The sequence below is a fragment of the Anopheles coustani genome, chromosome 3, assembly GCF_943734705.1.
Source record: "Anopheles coustani chromosome 3, idAnoCousDA_361_x.2, whole genome shotgun sequence".
Classification (NCBI taxonomy): domain Eukaryota; kingdom Metazoa; phylum Arthropoda; class Insecta; order Diptera; family Culicidae; genus Anopheles; species Anopheles coustani.
The window spans coordinates 779,662-800,269 of record NC_071288.1 but is presented as its reverse complement, the minus strand read 5'-3'; the positions used below and the strand labels follow the sequence as shown (position 1 = coordinate 800,269).

The following is a 20,608-nucleotide window of genomic DNA, read 5'->3' as shown; positions in this document are numbered from 1 at the left end:
CAATGGAGCGAGAATTGGACTCTTAATTGTGGATATTCATCGTTGCATTCACCACTCGATCCATATGTTTCTCCATGTTGCTGGAAGCTGTGGCCAACCGCCATCGATACAGCGCTGTGTACTTGCATTTTACATCGCTTGGTTGTGCGCTGTGATTAGCGGCGCGTGGTGGGATTTCATAATCGATGATTTCCAAACGATGGTTCTTTAGCTTTCTTATTTATAAGTCACTCCAGCGTAGTTGTTTCAACAACACGAGCATCCTTTTTCATCGCCTCATTATGACCAAACGGCTATCGAATAATTGATATAAGAGAAAATGGATAGGGCAGATCAATTATTATGAGAAAAACCATTTTTTGTTAGGATCGGGTCTCCCGATCCAGAACGGTACGGTAGATCCTGGACATTGGAACGATTGTAGCGCGCTATGCCATCGATACGTTGGGTAGACATCCTTCCTGTATCCCATGACCGGGGCGTTCTTCGAGAGCTGTGATTTTGATGAATGTTGCCTGTTAGCTTGCGCTTTACTGGCCCACAAACACGGACTTGGTGCAGTTGCCATTTGGGCATGCAATTATTCCCGTCCGTGGTTGCCAGTCCAGTGCACGTTGAATGATGAGGACGCCTATGAAAAAATGGTCGGAATTGTGTGTGGACGAGTGTTTAAGAGAGAGAAAATGGATAGAAGAGAAGACGAGTGGAGTGTGAGTTTCTCGTTGTCGTGATTGCTATAGCGGACCGCATGGTCTGGCAGAATCCTGACAGCATCCTTAGCACTGGCAGAGGAGCTGGGGAAGCGACGAGATGTACGTCATGAGCATACACATGTTTTCACATCCCGATACTGATTGGAGATCGGTGTATCGTTCCGCTCCAGATCCCGATGCAGTCAGGCATGTGCCGTCCAAAGGAGCTAGAGGAATGCACTCGGGGTGGAGATCGGAACTGGAATGGACCACACTTGGGTCCGGTGGTAACGGCCGCATGTCCACGGCTAGCAGGAAAAACGCCACGAAGCGTGCAGCGAACCCCTTCGCATGCCCGATTGTTGATATGCATGCGATGTCGTGGCAGATGATTGGCCACCGGGCCGGGTCCGGTGGTTCCGGTGTTGATTGTATGTGTACCGGAAATCGAGTGATCGTTGTTGCCGAGTAACGGACGAAATGCTTTAGAGAGTGTGATGCTTTTGTGGCATATGGTGGTACACGGACGTAGGCTACTTCCACTTCCACTTGCTCTTCATATGTGTGTGTGTTGGCACGTACCGAGGGCTTGCTAAGAGAACGAAAACACCGACCCCACATTTCGGTTAGGGGGAGGAGGGATGAGTCTGGCATAGATAAATGAAGAAACAAAAGTCGAGGTCCCCGAAAAAGTATGATGAACATTAAACATTGCAGCGCGCCAGCATCGTCGGGTTCAAGCCCCGGTTTCCCCTTTTCCAGTCCCTGCCGCCCGTTGGCTAGTTGTACAGTTTTATCCATTTTCCGACCGATTTCACCCACCTTTTCCGTTTGCGCTCGACAAAAAGCGTGACGAAAGAGGGCGGCGCACTGGACGAGGACGTGATTGGGATTCAATGAATTCAGAATTAAAACAATTCGCTTCGAAATCAGACGGTTTCGAGCTGGCTGGTGCACAGTTTCCCACCGAGGTTTTCCCACCCATAACCTTTTGTGGGTTTTGTGTGTCGATATGTTTGCGTGGTTTGGTCACATTTCTAAAGCTGATTTTCGTACCGGAGAGCTAACCGAAACAACGTTGTATCGTATGGAGCTGCTGTTGATGTTGCCATACCTCGGAAAAGAGCTGCTTCCGCAAAATGGGTTGGAGGAAATATTTCTCCGGCCGCCTCGCAGTCGCGTGGAGGTGTTGGGTGTGACGAGGACGGATCCTTCGGAATGTGCTTATAAGCGTTCGGAATCGTATGTTCTGCAGTCTTGCAGCTTCCAAACCGCGGGTTAATCTGACACGGTGTGTGTGTAGAGTTGAACCGGCCGGAAAGTGGGTGGTTTTCGTTAGTTTTTTCCCAGGACGAGGTCGTCCAAATGGCCGGCAGGTACCGAGCTAAGCGAACCCGCCAGGCGAATCGCGTACGCGGTTTGTTCCGAGTCGCTGAACGAGAGCCAAAAATATTGCGCCTTCGGTATTCGGAATAAAAAACCAGAATAGTGGAGGAGTAAAAAAATGCCACAAGAAAATTCATTCCCCCGTTTGTGGTAGTTCGGCGGAGCGAGCAGGTCATGAATGGAAATAGAAGGTTTTCTTTACCTTTATTTTTTCGGATTTTCCTCTCGATAGCAGTAGCATAACTTTGGCAGTGAAACGAGTTCCCGAGTGCCAGCAGCAGCATGCCAGTCGGTTCGGGTGCAGCGATGCGGTATTTGGGTTAGTAAAGAGTTCGACCGCAGCATTAAAGGGAGGGGGTGTGAGACTTTTTTGGCTGCCGGTTTTGGTGCACGTCTGGCAGATGTCTAGCGGGTGGATGCACCGTTGAAGGGTCGGATATTTGGCCTCTTTAGGATGCTGCTATCTTAGACCCCTTGGGTATGGAATATCCTTTTGAGGATGTTGTTTGTTTTTTGACAAACTACTTCGCTAAACTTGGGCAGCGTTTATACGTTCAAACGTTCTTATATTCCGAAGGAGAACATCTCTTGATCGTACCCCCGGTCTCCAAGGGAATGCTATTTTCCAGCATTTTTGTAAATTGACCTTACTGTGGGACGGGCGTGTGTAGAGCGGAGCAAAGATAGTTTGTTTTTACAAAACGGCATCGAACAATTTTGACGATGGTTGACCGACTTCGGGTAGAAGTATTTAAATTTTCCTCAGAGGCGGGGTTCGATGTAAAAGCAGCTCGTGGGTCGATGTTTATGTTTTATGCACAGAGTTGTTGAAATTTTATAATACCTTTTCCACATTTTAGGACACCTGTTGTGGAAGCCGCTATAGCGCATACCTAACAGAGAACATTGAACAATGCATTTTGTTTGTGGTTCTGGTTCAAAATTCCAATCGAATTTGACGCTGAAAAAAAACTTAAAATCTAAAGCAATTTTTGTAACATTTTCTTTACAGGTGAGTGATTCAGCAGTTCAGAGACCCTTTATCTTATCCGGAGAGCACTATTATGTAATTTGTAAGTACTGTAAACATTAGAATTAGTGAAAAATTGCAGTTTAAAATGCACCATCAACGTTTGTGAGCACCTGTTTGCGAGCAGAAATATGTAATAAATCCTTCCCTGCTAAGGAAGACATAAATGTACGACATGAGAGCTGACGACAAGAGTACCATGGTTTTGTCTAGACTAACTGAATTGAGAAGCTAGAAAAGATATTAACGTAGGGTAACCGACCACCAGTTGAATGTGCGGAAACTTATCCATGCTTCCTAGGCACAGGAAATTGCCTTTTTTATGGGGTTGAATAGCGTCTTAGAAGCAAATGAAATTACTCCACCAGAAACCATTGAACCAAAGATTGACTGCTCAACGTACATCAATCACCAAGGCGTGTGTTCGTGTGAAGCCATCGGTAGTAGCGGTAAATTCATTATCGATGACACTGCGTCACAAAAAAGCAACGTTTCCGCAAATGGTTCCCCTTCATAAGCACGGTTTGCGATCCGGAGATTGAATCTGAATTCGACCGAGAGCAATAGAAGGGACATAGGGCTTAGTTTTGCAACTCAGGAGTAATCCGATTCATTTGCTTTCGGCAAGGGCCATAATTTCCTATTTCCGTTATCATGCTAATCAGGGTGATTAGATTATTCGACACGCAGTCAAGCCGAAACGGTTATGGCAACCTGAGTTTTTCTAACAGTGGTACTGATTGTGTTCGATTGTAATTTTCGACAACGAATGAAAATCATGGAAAAGAATTATATTTGAAATCATCTGAAAAAGCCGTTCTTGATTAAAATATTCACCCAACATCGAAACCCTTTTCTTTTTACTTATGAAATAATAATAATTTATGCCATTAAAGCAGGCATACAAAGGATGAGATACTCAAAACTTGCTAAGGAGATTAAAAATAACAAAAGTGATCAGATCACGGTTTGACAAGAAGAAGCGCTGGTCTTTTTAAGTGTCCTATACAGGACGCATTAGGCGACGGAAGTTGCAAGAGGTGGTTTGGAAATCTAATGGAAACCGTTATGAATGTATAACAAGTAAAATTGACTAAAATTTTAAGACCATACCGACGTCGTCCTTGCGATACTTCGTGATAGAGCACACAATTAATTAGAAGCCATTTCGTTCATCGTCTCGTTTTCATCGTGGATCCCCAGACTGTTCGTACACCGTCTGGTGGCCAGCACTCATTTTATGTATTCATGTATGATTTTTAGGAGAAGTTCTGTAGCAGGAGTTCAAGCGATCTGGTGGCATCACTTGCTAAGCATAGGGAAGCTATTTTTCGTGTGCTACGAGCAGGTTATTCGTTTCGTTCTTTTTCTTCCATCTCATCGGACCGCCTCATATTCTTTGCCATAGTTATTGCCTCAAAGATGACTCACTTCTAGCAACCATGTTTTATGTATACACATTAAAATGATGCACGATGAAAGTTTAATGAATCACACCGTGCTGTTTGAAAGAAGCACCCTTCGGGAAAACTATACGTAGCTTGCGGGATATATCTCACATCTTCGTTGCATTGAATATAGAGTATATGTGAGACCTTGTTCAGAAAAGATACTCGGTTATATTCCTGGTCTTGAGAAAGAGTAAGCAGCTCCTATTGGATTGTGCAACATGCGTCTTCGTTTCTAGCATCGGTTCCCGGATGCGGTACCAAAAACAAGAAATGCAAATGCAATTATTCAAAAAGGGGGTAGCTTTTTGGCTTCAATGCTGGAGCAGATGGGGACGGGCACTTTTCTACTGCTGAAAGAATGCTGCTTAAAAGTGCATAGATTCATTAGAAGGAATAATTTAATTTTAAGTGTCGTGCGTTGATTATAATCCTGGCTGGGGCACCGATTCGTCATCGTTTGCGACTGCGACACAGCGGGCTCAGTGGGTGTGCAATCAGTCGTCTGGCTCTGTCCACCGGCTTTTTAACACGCACGATGCTTCGATGAAAAGATAAATTTAACACGTTGCATAAGCAGTCGGTCACGCAAGTAGCTATCATTAAAACCAATCAGACAAACTACAAATTGCGTTCCGACGACGACGGGGGTTCGTTTTGGAAAGATCCCGACCAATGCTGAGCTTAGAGTGAACTGACGTGGGGTACAATACAAAAATGTTACCCCTACAGTGTGTACCATAATGAATCATTTGTCCACAATAACCTCTTTTGCAGAACAAACATAGTTGTGAGACATAACGGGTCGTGGAAGAATGAATCTATTCACAAACTATATAACCGAATTAGGAGCTTGAAAGTCTCTCTGGTGAATGGTCTAATTGAATATGAGAGATAGGCATCCCTTTTTACATTTGAGAGGTAGCTTATAAGCAAGTCACCGCTGCCCACATCTACTTGTTTCGATACAATAGTAGAAATACCGGATGTACTGCTTAAAACTTAATAAACTTATTTGTCTGAGCCTCTCTGTTAGATGAAATGTAGATCTTGTGTATCGCATGTAAAAAATACAATGTGCGAGAATGTGTTTCAGCTAATGTGTGCTAGGTTTTGTTTTCGTTGAGCGTAATTTAGTTCCGCTTAGCTCCTGATTAGTATAAAAAACGACGAGCTAACGTCCAACAACCTGTACAGTGCCGAAAAACCTGTACAAGATCGCACAAAGTCGCTAGGATGAAGTTTATCCTGTCGCCCATACTTTCCATTGCCTTGTGCTTGTTGTCCTCCAGTCATGGACAACTAATAGGTATAAGCTTGCCAATTATCGATGTAACACTCGTCGGATCATCTTCGTTGATTGGCATTGGACTCGGTGGTGGAAGCGGCAGTGGCGGTACCACAACAGCCATCACTGCAGCTCCTACGACAACGACTACCACGCCTACGACAACGGTAGGATCGACCACCGTTGTCGCTACAACGACGGTGGCACCGACCACAACGACGGTGGCACCGACCACAACGACGGTAGCACCGACCACAACCGTTTCAAGTGGCAGTACGGTGACTTCAGGATCTACCACCGTGTCCGCAAGAGGATCATCTGGAAGCACAGTCACATTCAACATTGGTGGAAGTAAGTTTTCGAAAATTCGGCAAACAAAGACCTAATACTTATGTGTTCTGGGTTGGATGGACATTGTAGGTATTTTGAGTGTATCAGCTAGTGACCAAGCTACCATACTAGCTGTCATCGGGACATTGCAAGGAACTAGCTCAACAACGACGGCTGCATCTAGCTCATCAGCGACGCAACTAACAACCACGACTGTGGCACCATTGACTTCAACGTCCACTGGAGCTACAACGTCAACTACAACAGCGGCAACAACTGCAAATTTGAGTGTGGCCACGTCTGCTACACCAGGTTTGCCTACGACTACGGCATCCAGTTTAACTACGACCAGCGCTTCCGGAGTATCTACTACGACGGCATCAAGCATTTCATCGACAACTGCATCATCTGCGACATCTTTGTCCATCACATTCAACATTAATGGTCAAGTGGTGGCGCTTAACACGACCGATTCGTCGCTAATGACTGTTTTCGCGCAGATCTTAAGCGCTATAAACAATGGAGCTAGTACAACTGCCAATGGAAGCAGTTCTACTACCGTAGCTCCTAGTAGCACTACGAGACTTACTCCTTGCATTGATGGCAGAGCGCGTCGAAATCGGGGTAAACATAGCCACGAAATCCATGGCCATCGCGGTTCTCATGAACACCACTTTGTGCCTAGAGCTCCAGTTTTTCCTTTACTTCCAATTGCTCGTGCTGCGTCGATAGGTCGCGCAATTGCTGCTCCAATAGCTAATTCGGTACCTCGTGGCGCTTTATTTGTGGCACCTTCCGTGGGAATACGTGGTCCCTATTCCGCTAATTTGGGTATTAAGCCAGTTTTCAACGTTGCTGCACCACGCTTTTGTTTGTAAATGGTATTGAGGGGAAAATAAATAAAATAAAAAAGAAAGATTTACGAAACTAATTTGATATGAACCTACCAATTGTACGGATATATCATTTAACACCGGAAGGAATGGAAATTCATGTTAATTCAAATTCTAAATGATGTCAATAATATGTAATTTTTCGAGCCACTTCGAGAATTGCACGCATTGCATCTATCTTCTTCTTAGATGGGTCTATGGTTGGCGTCAACGAATAGTCTCCAATTCTTTTGGTTGAATGGCCCACTGCAGCTGCGCTGATCCCGGCTTCGAGAGGACGCTGTGTCCAACGCTCAACTCCACGCTGCTTGGTAGGTGCAGAACACTTTCTTGGTGGAGCATGGGTCAGGCACCTTCACGAATAGATCGGAACAACATTAGAACTTGTTTAGTAGCTTAACTTGTTACAACTGATTATAAGGATTAGGTTGTTACCATTTCTCACCACATTAGTTGGAGACTATCAAGTTTATCTTAAAATAAGAGCTATATTTGGTGCAGACTATGCATGTTTATTGTTCGTGTACGTTCTATTTGCAAACATCGCTAAAGATAGACCAAAGCACCAGCCACTGTGTTTTATCGGTTTAGTGGGAGGAGCTCTGTAACAAGTTGGGGACATGATGAATTGCGCAAATTTCGTAACAAATGTTCAATTGTTGCTTTTTGGTTGGTTTGAGATGTCGCAGACAACCGATCTACAATCGTCATAGATGAAAGAAAGTAAAAAAAACTTTATATCCCGGATCTATTGATGAGAAATAATTGTGGCTCTATTGACACTGTATTTCGACTTTTAACATTTTTTATATCCGTAATGTAGCTCCTTACGTTGGTTACTGCATATGTACAATGCAGGTGTTTATTCGCCCGATGAGTCTTTCGTGAAGAGTTACTGGATACTATATAAAAAGAGAGGTGTGTCTTCAACCATCTAATTTGTCAACAGTGACACGTTGAAGGAGTACCAGTATGAAGCAAGCTTACGCCACAGTGGTGGCTGTTTTGGTCCTTACCGGGCACCTATGTGCTGGTCTTGGAATTGGCGGAGTAGCTGTAACTGTTCCAACGGTCGCAGTACCAACGGTCGCAGTACCAACGGTTTCTGTTGGTCCGATAGCTGTATCCGTCGCTCCCGTGACTGTCCCTCCAGTAACTGTCCCTCCAGTAACTGTCCCTCCAGTAACAGTCCCTGCAGTAACGGTCCCAGCAGTGACGGTCCCAGCAGTGACGATCCCAGCAGTGACGGTTCCAGCAATTACTGTTCCTGCCGTGTCTTTACCGGTTACTGTCCCAGCAATTACTGTCCCCGGCGTGACACTACCGGTTACTGTCCCAACCTTACCAGCTGTCACTGTTCCATCCGTGGGTGTTACCGTCCCTTCTGTAATTCCTATTTTAGCGACGGTGGGTGCACTATTGACCACAACCACTACGGTGGCACCGACCACAACGACCACAGCAGCTCCAACAACCACCACGCAAACCTCGTCTAATACGGTTAGCTTCAACATTGGTAATAGTAAGTATCGAGCAAAAACACAAACTCTCCTACGTACTCTGTACCGTAAGGATATGAAACAACGTTTCCTTTTGCGACCCAGGCATTCTGAAGGTTGCGGCTAGCGATATAGCAACTATTCAGGCGATCATCCAAGCGCTTCAATCGACCGCAACAACAACGGCGGCAACCACAACAACCGCCGCGGTAACTACGACAACCACCACTGTAGCTCCAACAACAACAACCACGGTAGCACCAACAACCACCACTGTTGCAGCCACCACAACGACTGCTGCAACAACAACGACGACAGCAGCAGCAGCAACTACAACAACTGCTGCAGCTACCACAACAACAGGCTCGACCCCGCTTTCCATATCTATCACGATCATTTTCAATGGATCCATCGTGGTGGTACAGGCGACCAGCTCAACTCTGCTTACGCTAATAACGCAGGTTTTGAATCAGCTATCCTCCACTACGACATCAGTTAGTAGCACAACGACTACTGCTACTACTACTACTACAACCCTGGCACCGACCACGATAACCAGAGTAGGACGTCTCGGTGGATGTCATACGCATGGTCATAGCCATGAGTCTATTGGTTTTGGCATCGGTGGAAGAATAGGTATCGGAGGCATTGGTGGTGGATTGGGAATCGGAGGCCTTGGAGGTGGATTGGGAATCGGAGGAGGAATTCGTATTGGTGGCCCACCGATCGCTCCCGTTCTTCCTATTGTTAATCCTTTGGCACCGATTGCCGCTATTGCCAATCCTATCGGACAAGCCGTTAGACCGGTGTTGAATTTGGGTGGAAACCTTATTAACAGTATCATCAGGTTACCTGGACAAATCGTTAACGGTTTGGCAAATGCTAACGGGGGTATATCCGGAGGGGCCCAGTTGGGAGTCAAGTTGTCGATTGCGGGGTAAGCATTCCGAGAAAGTAATAAAAGGCACACCGTTTGGTTGAAGATGGCGCAAAATATTCCACAAGTTGTTGGTTATCTTTTATTTAAATACCTTATGATTTGCTCCTTGTTGGACGCCCGAAACACGTATCACATGGTAGCATTGCAATCTAATATGATTTCATGGCGTAACATGTCTTTGACCTTTGACCCCATGCTTTCCTTGTGGAAATAATATGTGTTCAGGAGTTTTCGATGCCATAATAAATAACTGTTCTGTTTCGAAAGTAACAAATAACAGATGTCACAATGATTCCTTTGTTTTATTCATTTGAAGTTTAGTACTTTCTGGTGTGTAGCATTCTGATGGAATAGATATTTTTACGCATTGAAATTTACCAACTTTATTTATTGTTCAATGCTTGTAAAAATCATTATTATGAATGTTTAATAATTTTGTTTAACTGAATTGTTAAATATTTTGTAGTTCGAAACTCAAAGTCGTGATCAAAATGTTGTTGTATGTGGAACGGGTTTGAACAGTAGCATTAAACAATATGTGGACTGTTTTCTGTTTTCAACATGTTTTCGTGAATATCTGCTGGCACTTTGTTGTAAAGTTGTTTTTCCATGCTAATACGTAACGCTGTTCTGAATTAGTAGCATTGATGGAGAAGCATTAGTTTATTTCATAATATCACGTGTCGCTGAAAACAGTATGACAGGCAAAATTGGAAGCCAAAATAAAGAAAAAAAGCCGATGTTCGATCGTTCAACTGGTCAAATATTGATGATAATTAAGTCTTTTGATGGAATGAAAGTACCTGCAGAAGGCATTGTTGAATTCGAACGTTTGCACGGACGTTGTATTTCATAAAGTTGGTATATAAAGCGATCTTCTATCAATCCAACAACCCATTCAAACTTGAGTAAGACTTGAAGGAGATACAAGAATGAAGCAAAGTATCTTGTTTACGTTCTCCTTGGCATTTTGCTTGCTAACTAGCCAAGTTAAAGCTCAGGGGGCTACTGTGGCGATAAACATTGGTGGAAGTAAGTGAAACTTGACAAGAATACATCTGTTAAAAGGGGTGGGAATATTTAACGGAAGAGTAACAATCGGATATCCTTCAAGGTGTCATCAATGTTGCTTCAAGCGATCTATCCACGCTATTGGCAATAGTAGCGGCCTTGCAGACAACAACTACTGCAGCACCTGGTGCAACAACGACTACTGTAGCTCCAACGACTACTGTAGCTCCAACGACTACTGTAGCTCCAACTACAACAACTACGTTAGCTCCAACGACTACCACGACTACATTAGCTCCAACGACTACTACGACTACGTTAGCTCCAACGACAACTACGACCACGTTAGCTCCAACGACAACTACGACCACGTTAGCTCCAACGACTACTACGACTACGTTAGCTCCAACGACTACTACGACCACGTTAGCTCCAACGACTACTACGACCACTCTAGCTCCAACAACCACAACGACCACTCTAGCTCCAACAACCACTACGACTACGGTAGCTCCAACAACTACAACAACTGTTGCTACAACCACTACGACTGTTGCGCCAATTACTGCAACTGTGACTGTCAATGGTGCAACGGTAACAGTGACTTCAACTAATAACTCCCTTGTCAGCGTTATCCTTCAAATTATCTCGAGTTTAACCGCTACTACGACAACAACAGCGGCTCCCACCACCACAACGACAACAGCTGCAACAACGACGACCACAGTTGCGGCAACAACGACTACAACTGCTGCACCCACAACAACAACAACGACAGTAGCAGCAACAACCGCAGCAACAACTACCACAACCGCTGCCCCAACAACCACCACAACAACTACTACTACTGCACCGACTACTACAACAACGACGACTGTACCGACCACAACAACAACTACTACTGCCACGACCACAACACGTAAACCGTGCCATCCGATTGGGGTTGGCATCGGAGGAGGTTTCGCATTGGGAGGAGGAGTAGGACCGTTCGGAGTAGGACTAGGACTAGGAGTTCGAGGTGGTATTGGAGGAATTCGACCGCCTCTTGTTGGAGGTTTTGGAATCCTGCCTGCCATTGGAACCGCTGCTCGAACCCTCGTTGGTACTGGTTTGAATGCTGTCGGTGCTGCGGCAAACTTGGCTGGAAATGTTGTTGGTACCGGGCTGAACCTTGCCAGTAATGTTGTTGGGTCCGTGGCAAATGGAGTATTTGGAGGTATCAACAATGCTGCCAACAATGTTGTTGGGTCCGTGGCAAATGGAATCAACAGTGCTGGAGGTATAAATGTTGGCCTAAACGGAGGTCTATCTGCTGGTATCCCAGGAAGGCCATTCTATGCAGGGTTGGGTGCTTTTGGAACATTAGGCTAAAACCCCAAACTAATCACATATAATTGATAAAGGTCGCATTCACTGTGTAATGTGATGTATTCTTTAGATTGTAAAAAATGCAGTTTGAAAATAAAGAATCCATGCAACAAATATTTTCGATATGCTGTTCATTTGCCTTATTTCTCTTGTCTATACAAAAAAATATGTCATTGTTTGTAACAAACAATTAGCCAGCAAGCGAAAATAATGTTTAATATCACCAACTTATTGTCGAATGTTTGAACTTTTGGTGGAGAATTGAACAACAGTTAGTATTATTCAATAAAAAGGATGAAATATTCAGATTAAAATATTTCTGGTTTCATCTCTTTTGAACAGGAAATTAAACACGTTTACGGGTGTACTTAACAGAAAAATGACTTTGCTTGTAATATTTCTTCGTTCACTCATAACATTTTATTCTTTGATGGTAACATAACAAACTTGCTAAGCTATAATCATTTCCATTGTATATTTATTTCAATTGGATGCTAGAATCGATCAACCAATCACACTTCTTTTGCCATTGACGTAATCGGGACGTATCTAGACGGTTCAAAGTTCTGAAGATAATATGTTTACATTCATTCGTTTTGCTACAGGAAGATCGCTTAAGAAGATAAAAAAACATTTGGTACAGTAGATGCCATTATTCTACAAATCTATCTTGGCATATTGACTCCACGAGGTGTACGAGTGAAATACATTAAAGACTGTATAGTAGGTGTATATAAAGGGCTTCAAATTCCTGAAAACACCAAACATATCTCTAAGGCACTAACGGTGGAGCATTCAAAATGAAGAACAATTTGGTTGCCTTAGTACTCGCCGTCTGTGTTCTTACCAGTCCAGTGGTAAGCCAATCTGCGACTGTTTCGATAAACATTGGTGGAAGTAAGTATTTGCATGTTTTATATGTTAAAGAAAGTCATTTAAACTTTTTATCCATTATAGGTGTTATAAACATCGCATCGACTGATTTGGCGACAATACTGGCAATTGTTGCCGCTCTGCAGAATCCAACTACTACCACTGTAGCAACTACTACAACGGCGGCAACTACAACTGCTGCTCCAACATTAGCTACAACTGCAGCAACAACTGCAGCAACAACAACCGCAGCTACGACTGCCGCAACAACTGCAGCAACAACTGCTGCAACAACAACCGCAGCAACAACCGCAGCAACAACTGCAGCAACAACTGCTGCAACAACTGCAGCTACAACAACCGCAGCTACGACCGCAGCTACGACTGCAGCAACGACCGCAGCTACGACTGCAGCAACAACTGCAGCAACAACTGCAGCAACAACCGCAGCAACAACTAGTGCAGCTACGACTGCGGCAACAACTGCTGCTACAACTGCTGCAACAACTGCCGCAACAACAGCAGCTACAACAACCGCAGCTACGACCGCAGCTACGACCGCAGCTACGACCGCAGCTACGACTGCAGCAACAACCGCAGCAACAACTGCTGCAACAACAAGTGCAGCTACGACTGCGGCAACAACTGCTGCTACAACTGCTGCAACAACTGCCGCAACAACAGCAGCAACAACAACCGCAGCTACAACTGCTGCAACAACTGCCGCAACAACTGCCGCAACAACTGCAGCTACGACTGCAGCAACAACCGCAGCAACAACTGCTGCAACAACAAGTGCAGCTACGACTGCGGCAACAACTGCTGCTACAACTGCTGCAACAACTGCCGCAACAACAGCAGCAACAACAACCGCAGCTACAACTGCTGCAACAACTGCCGCAACAACTGCCGCAACAACTGCAGCTACGACCGCAGCTACGACCGCAGCTACGACTGCAGCAACAACCGCAGCAACAACTGCTGCAACAACAAGTGCAGCTACGACTGCGGCAACAACTGCTGCTACAACTGCTGCAACAACTGCCGCAACAACTGCAGCAACAACAACGGTAGCGACGACCGCTGCTACGACCGCGGCAACAACAACTGCAGCAACAACTGCTGCAACTACAACTGCCGCTACAACTGCAGCAACAACTGCCGCAACAACTGCAGCAACAACAACCGTAGCTACGACCGCAGCTACGACCGCAGCAACAACAACCGCAGCTACAACTGCTGCAACAACTGCAGCAACAACAACCGTAGCTACGACCGCACCAACAACAACAACAGCGGCACCAACAACAACAACAGCGGCACCAACAACAACAACAGCGGCACCCACAACAACAATAACTACTACGGTTGCACCAGCAACAACTTCCACGGCACCTACTATTACAGTGACAGTAACATTGAATGGTAACACTATCACTGTTAGTTCTGCCAATCCTAGTTTGGTCAGTTTGATTGTACAGATCATACAAAGCATAACAGCTACCACAACTGCAGCAACAACAACATCCACAACAGCAGCACCCACCACTACTACCACTGTTGCACCTAGTACCACAACCACAACCCTTGCCCCTACCACAAGTACTACTACTGTAGCCCCTACTACGACAACAACTACTACTACCACTGTAGCCCCTACTACGACAACCACAAAAGCACCCACTACGACAACGACTACTACTACTACTGTAGCCCCTATTACGACAACCACAAAAGCACCCACTACGACGACCACTACTACCGTTGCACCTACTACTACAAAGGCTAACATTGGCACTGGTATTGGAATTGGTGGAGGAATAAGTATCGGAGGTATTGGAAGCATCGGAGGTGGTTTTGGTCTTGGAGCGGGAATTGGAGGAATCGGTGTAGGCCTTGGGGGTGGAATCAACCTCGGAAGCGGATCTACAGGTATTGGAGCAGGAATTAACCTGGGCACGGGGATAGGAAGGATAGGCAGCGGACTTACAGGTATTGGAGCAGGAATTAACCTAGGCACGGGGCTAGGAAGCATTGGTATTGGACAGAACACCGGAACTGCAATTCGCCCGATTGGATCATTGCTTGGAGCAGGCTTGAATTTGGCTGGCAGTGCAATCAACACCGCTGGTAATGTGATCAACACAGCAGTGAACACCGCTGGCAATGTAGTAAATACGGCAGGCAATGCTCTCAATACCTTGGCAGGAGCAGCAGCCAATACCGCTGGTGTGGGACTGAATACTGGAACTGCAATTCGCCCAATTGGTTCATTGCTTGGAACAGGTTTAGGTCTGGCTGGCAGTGCAATCAACACCGCTGGTAATGTGATCAACACGGCAGTGAACACCGCTGGCAATGTGGTCAATACTGCTGGCAAAGCTGTCAATACCTTGGCAGGAACAGCCATAAACACTGTGGGTAATGTTATCAGTACGGCTGGTAACGTTGTAAATACCTTGGGAGGCACAGCACTCAAGAGTGCCACAAGCATACTTGGATCGTCCGGGAACATTGGTCTGGCCGGGAATGCAAATTTGGGAATTGGATCTGGACTTAATATCGGAGGAGGTGTAAATACAAACTTGAACTTGCTGGGTTCCGGACTTCTTGGAGGTAGTCTTAACGCACGGCTTAGTCTTGGATAAAATTTCTAATTTCTTTACTGATTTGTCCAGAACTGACTGTTGACTATTGGTTTTTGTGTTTAAGCATGCAATAAAAGCTTTAAATATGAGCTGATATATTTTAGAATTATGTTTTCTGTCATGAAAGAACAAACACACTAAAAAAGGGTTCACTGTTTCCCAAAGTTGTCTCTTCCCCAAAATTGGGTATTACATGGCCATTCAATTTTAAATATCTATTCCCGATTGTTGTTACCTTTTTCATTTTTACCTTTGCTCATGACGTAACACCAACGACAGAAGTGATAGGTGATGGATTTACCTGAACAAAATCAATAGTGGTTATACCAAACAACCGTAACGCCAACAGGCCATTAGATATGCTCATTTGACTTTGAAAGAGATGCTGCACTGCGCAATATGAAGAGCCAGCAATACAATCGCAACCAAGTGTGGAGTAAATAAATACCAAACGATAATCTGGTGTTGTTGGATTGCAGGTTGTTTTCTACGTCATTGGTTGGGGCTTGGTACAGTTTTTGTATATTCTTATTAACACAACCGTTTTGAAAAGAGTTGAGTAAAGTCTAAACTTGTGATTGCATTTATAAGATAATTATACATAGAGTTTCAAAAACTGATGCTTTCAATGATCCTTCCGAAAGTTAATGTTTTTCACCTCCCAACGGTCTTTGGTGCTTTTGACTTTCCTTAATCCTGTCATATTTTGTGCTGATACCTTCCCCACCGGCACCATTAAGCGTCGCAGCGAAACAAAAGCCTGGTGAAAAAGAAAAACGATTTTTTGGAGCATTTTCTTTTCGTAGTGTAGTAGTGGCGCAACAATACCTAACCAGTAGAACCTGAATTTTAGCACAGAGTGCTTTCCTCGGAATTGGCTGAACGAACGGACCATGCGTTCGTCCGTCCGAGTATTACTGGCAACCCTTTTTTAATCTTTCCAATTTATCACTTCTTTGTTTCCTCGGGTCCAGCGAGTGACCGTTTTATTGAATTAGACAAGAGAAATCCCGTGGAAAATCCTAAAAAAAACCATTTTATGTTTGTTTTTTCTGTGTTCAGTGTTCAGTTATTCCACGTTTTATAACTGATTTTTATTCCCTTGTATTTATGAAATCGTACCGTTGGGTTTGCATTTTGGTTATGTTTCGTTTGCTTTACGTATACTGGCAATTGAAGTGCTATGATAGCCGCAGCTGATTCTCATGCGTACATTGTTTCAACATCTTCTACATCTTTCAGCTTTTTTCAACGAAAATGTTTTTGAGTGATCTTCTGGTGCCTAATTAATTACTGCAAAACAAGACAACCAACACGTCGAGCCATCAATGAGTGGAAACAGTGGAACATTTTAAAGTTGTTCCTCGCAGCGTAAGTTGCGCATATTAAGGCGGAACCGATTGACTCATCGTCATCTGCAAGCCAATGACATATATTTCTGGGAAATGAAATGTGTCATGCTTAACTACACTGCAACCATGTGTTGAACACGTACGATTTCTGGTTTCAATACAGCATCACCAATGACTAATAACAACCAATTAAAAATTAATGGTTATGAACTATACTTCGTCGATGAGACTCAAAATAAGAATTAAGTTACCAAAAATTTAATACATAATAAACTATAATTATTGAAATGGCATACCCTGGATTGTATATTCTTGAATATGTAGTAAAATAGATCCAATCCTTAATGCGGCAGAACAAATTTATCCCATGTCATTCCGCGCTGGGAATCATCGATCTTTTCTCATGGATCGATCTCATGGAGGCCGTAGTGTGTTGGTTCGATTTACATTCCATTAATCAAACTGTGAGGACTGACAATGTTACCGATTTGGTTTACAAATAGTGGCCCCTTGACAAGGATATAATTCGGGAATTTCTATGCTTTGCCGGCGTGCAAACAACCACATTATCCTTGCAGCCGCCCGTACTGTATTTTTTTTGGGGTCTCCAGTTGTCTTATGCAGACATTTTCAAAGTTGTGTCTTCGACTAAGGATTATGGTAAAAAGATTCAAAATCGATTTATTTCCGTTTTTTTTGTAACAGATTGTTTCTGTTACCGTCGCTTCTACGACCTTATGCTAGTGTGAAATTCGATAAGGAATCTACCACAGTAGTCTACTCACTACCGGGTGTTTAATGTTTGTTTCTTGACACTTCCATTCCAAGCAAGATGAAAGAAGGCAACATCGTGAAACTGCTACAGTGTTCACTGGTTTTTTTTATCGCTTGCGTTGGGCCAAATTGTGTCGCTCGAGTATTTCCCACTTCAAACGAATTTAGCATCACAAATACAAAGGGTCGTCCAAGGTGCCTCCTTGCTGTAGTTGTAAACCATTTGTTGGTTTACAGGGAATAAGAAATGCTAAGCTGATAATGCGAACACCGGAACAGAACGGAGCATTGTGTTATGCAATGGTTATGCTAACGAACTTAAAGTTGTTTACGCTAACGCACCATCAGGTAGAAGTCAAGGGGCAAAAATGTTTTCTTAGCCCGTCGCAAATATGCTCAAGTCCATATAAAGATTTCCATAGACAGCAGTAACCGTTTGAAAATCTTTTACACTGAAGGACTAAATTTCAAAGCGTTTTTTTTTTAAATTTCATTTTTATTGAATTAATCTCTTTTCCAACCTGTTTTGTATGGTTGTTTTAAAATATTCAAGCTTCTAAACAATTTTAGAAAAGTTATTTTCGACGGTCGATTATCAGATGCCAGTTGGAATAGCCTTAATGAAGTCGTCATCCAGTTTAAAAAATTAATTAGCTCGGGGAAGGAGATGTAAACTTATTGATATAAATGGAAAAGAATATGTCATTTAATAGTAACATCATTGGAATGAGTGGGGTATAATTTGGTTTATTTTGAAATTAATAAAGATGACGCTGACATTTTAAATAGCAACTATTAACGAATGTTTTTTTTCTGATTTTTTCTCGTTTTAGGTAAGCTTGTGCAAAATTTGCTGGAATCTTGAATCACGGTAGGAAATTCACACCGGTACCACCGGTATGGGATACCATAGACCCTCCCTTGATCAATGATAGACATAATAACATTTCTTAGCGTGTTTAGCAATTTTGATATGCCTACTTTAATCGAAGAAATTATCGATTTATTTACACAGATGAACATCCATTGGATCAATTTTGTTTTTAGCGATATGATGACTTTACTGCTCAGATGTAAGAGAAAACGTAGGGACAAAGTTTGTTTTGATTTAGGCAATTAATTTATTTAGCAAACTTATGCAAGTGATTAAAACATATTCGTCCAGCCCAAAACAAGTTGGTGTCGTTCTTGTCTCTTCCCAAACTCTTCTGTATACGGTTCATATGGTGCAAAATGCGTCGTCTACTGGAGGACAAGAGCTTTGTTCATCGTTTATCGAAGATTAGCCGCTTTTGCGTTAGGCTATGGATCTTGATAAAATCCTTTCAGCTGGCTACGTACTATAAAGAAAGCCGCTTGCAGGCATATAAGAATAGATGCAAGGATCTGCTGGCATGCAACACTTGCACGACTGTTGCTGGGCCTCCGGTGCTCCGGTGGCCCAGTCACACGTTAAGGGCTTACAATGGGTACGATAAAGTTTAGCCAGACAAAGGCTTATTAAAAATTTACGGACACGTTTATGTCATCCTTTTGAGTTGACTTTGCTGCGTTGTACTCCAGGATTCGACTCTACGCCGTGTGGCATCTCTAGGAATCAAAACTTGAAAATCTGTCCTCCGGAAACTGGGAAAGGGAAACTCACGGAAAACTCGTGAGCGTCCCCTTAGGCTTCCTATCCCCTAGAGACATCTTTCCATTCCTCCGACGTGGATCAGTGCCGGATGCGGTGGTCGGATCGACCAAGTGCCTCTGGTATTAAATTTTGTGCTTATTTGTTCTAAGCATTATTGCCGTCGCTCGTCGTTCGTCGCTCGTTTATTTGAGGGCGCTTTCCAATGTTGATCCTGACCACCGCTGCACAATCACTGTCCACGATTCTCTCCAACCCACTATGTTCCGGTGCGGTGTTGCGGTTGAGACGTTTATGGGTGGGTGGTGATACTGGAGTGTGGAGAAATAAATAATGCCCCAGCCAGCAGGCAGGAGCAGAAGCCGCAACAACGGCCGGATCACTTGCATGGAAGGATTGTGCAAGCTCATTTCCTTTGAAGAGCCATCAACCCGATAATGTTCCACTTTGGGCAGAGGTCTTGCTGAATGGCAATTTGGCCGTAGTAGAGAGATATAGTGAACCGAGGTGAGGGATGAGCGGATGGCAGGAGAGATTCGAAACAAATAGACCGAATGGGCTGGTTTCTTGCGGAGATATACAAGGATATACAGGGGAATATGTTTATATGCCGGTCGAAAAGCAAAATTGAATTCAATCCCAATGGGTTGCTGAAACGGGTTCCCAGAACCTGGATGTGAAGTACGTTGGTCAATGCGTCCTGTTGTGAAGTTGCATGTTACGGCCAACAATGTTTATGGATCTGGTTGCATCCACTGGGTACAAGTGGACGTTTTTTAAAATGATTATCTCAAACCAAAAAAAAAACCTCCAATTAAGATGTTCGAATGATCATGTTAAGACGATAAACATTTTACCGTGAATAGTGTTTTCGTCTTCGAGGAATGGTTTTGTATAGAATAATCACCCTGTGTTTGACGCTCGGACCGAGAAGCGATTAGAAAGCGCCTCTCCCTACCTTGAGAATACACCTTATTTTGGTCAGATAAGGGTATTATAGTGATGTTCGTGAAGGGTTGTGCAGTAGTTGGGGCAATGCATACAGAACCAGAAGCACACATAATGTGCATGTTTGGCGAGGAACAATAAACCTTTCTTTGCCGTCGCTTTTCTCGACAACCTCCGACCAACTCGACCCATCCAGAAGCTGTTCGTCACACGTATACTGCATGCAACGGGAATGTATTGCTTGCCTGGGGAAAGTTCTTCCAGCCTCGCAGGATGGATACTCGGAGAACCGTCAACCGAAAACCGGAAGTCGCCTCACATGACGAGAAGGTGGTGTTTTTGATCAAGCCAAACACACAAGCCGAACTAACAACAGAACCTGCACAAAAAGGGGTCTGGGTTTTCCCGGGCCTCTGTTCGGAGGCACCACCACCGAACATGCATTTAGTGTCGAAGCCCGAATGCTCCAGTGCCAGAACCGTCCCGGGTCGGCAT

At 44.0% G+C, this 20,608-nt stretch overlaps 1 protein-coding gene across 2 annotated transcripts in view; it reads left to right on the top strand.

Annotated features, from left to right (window-relative positions):
- Nucleotides 1-20,608, top strand: part of LOC131260696 (uncharacterized) — a 61,713-nt gene that overhangs the window by 9,926 nt on the left and 31,179 nt on the right. The window lies entirely within an intron of this gene.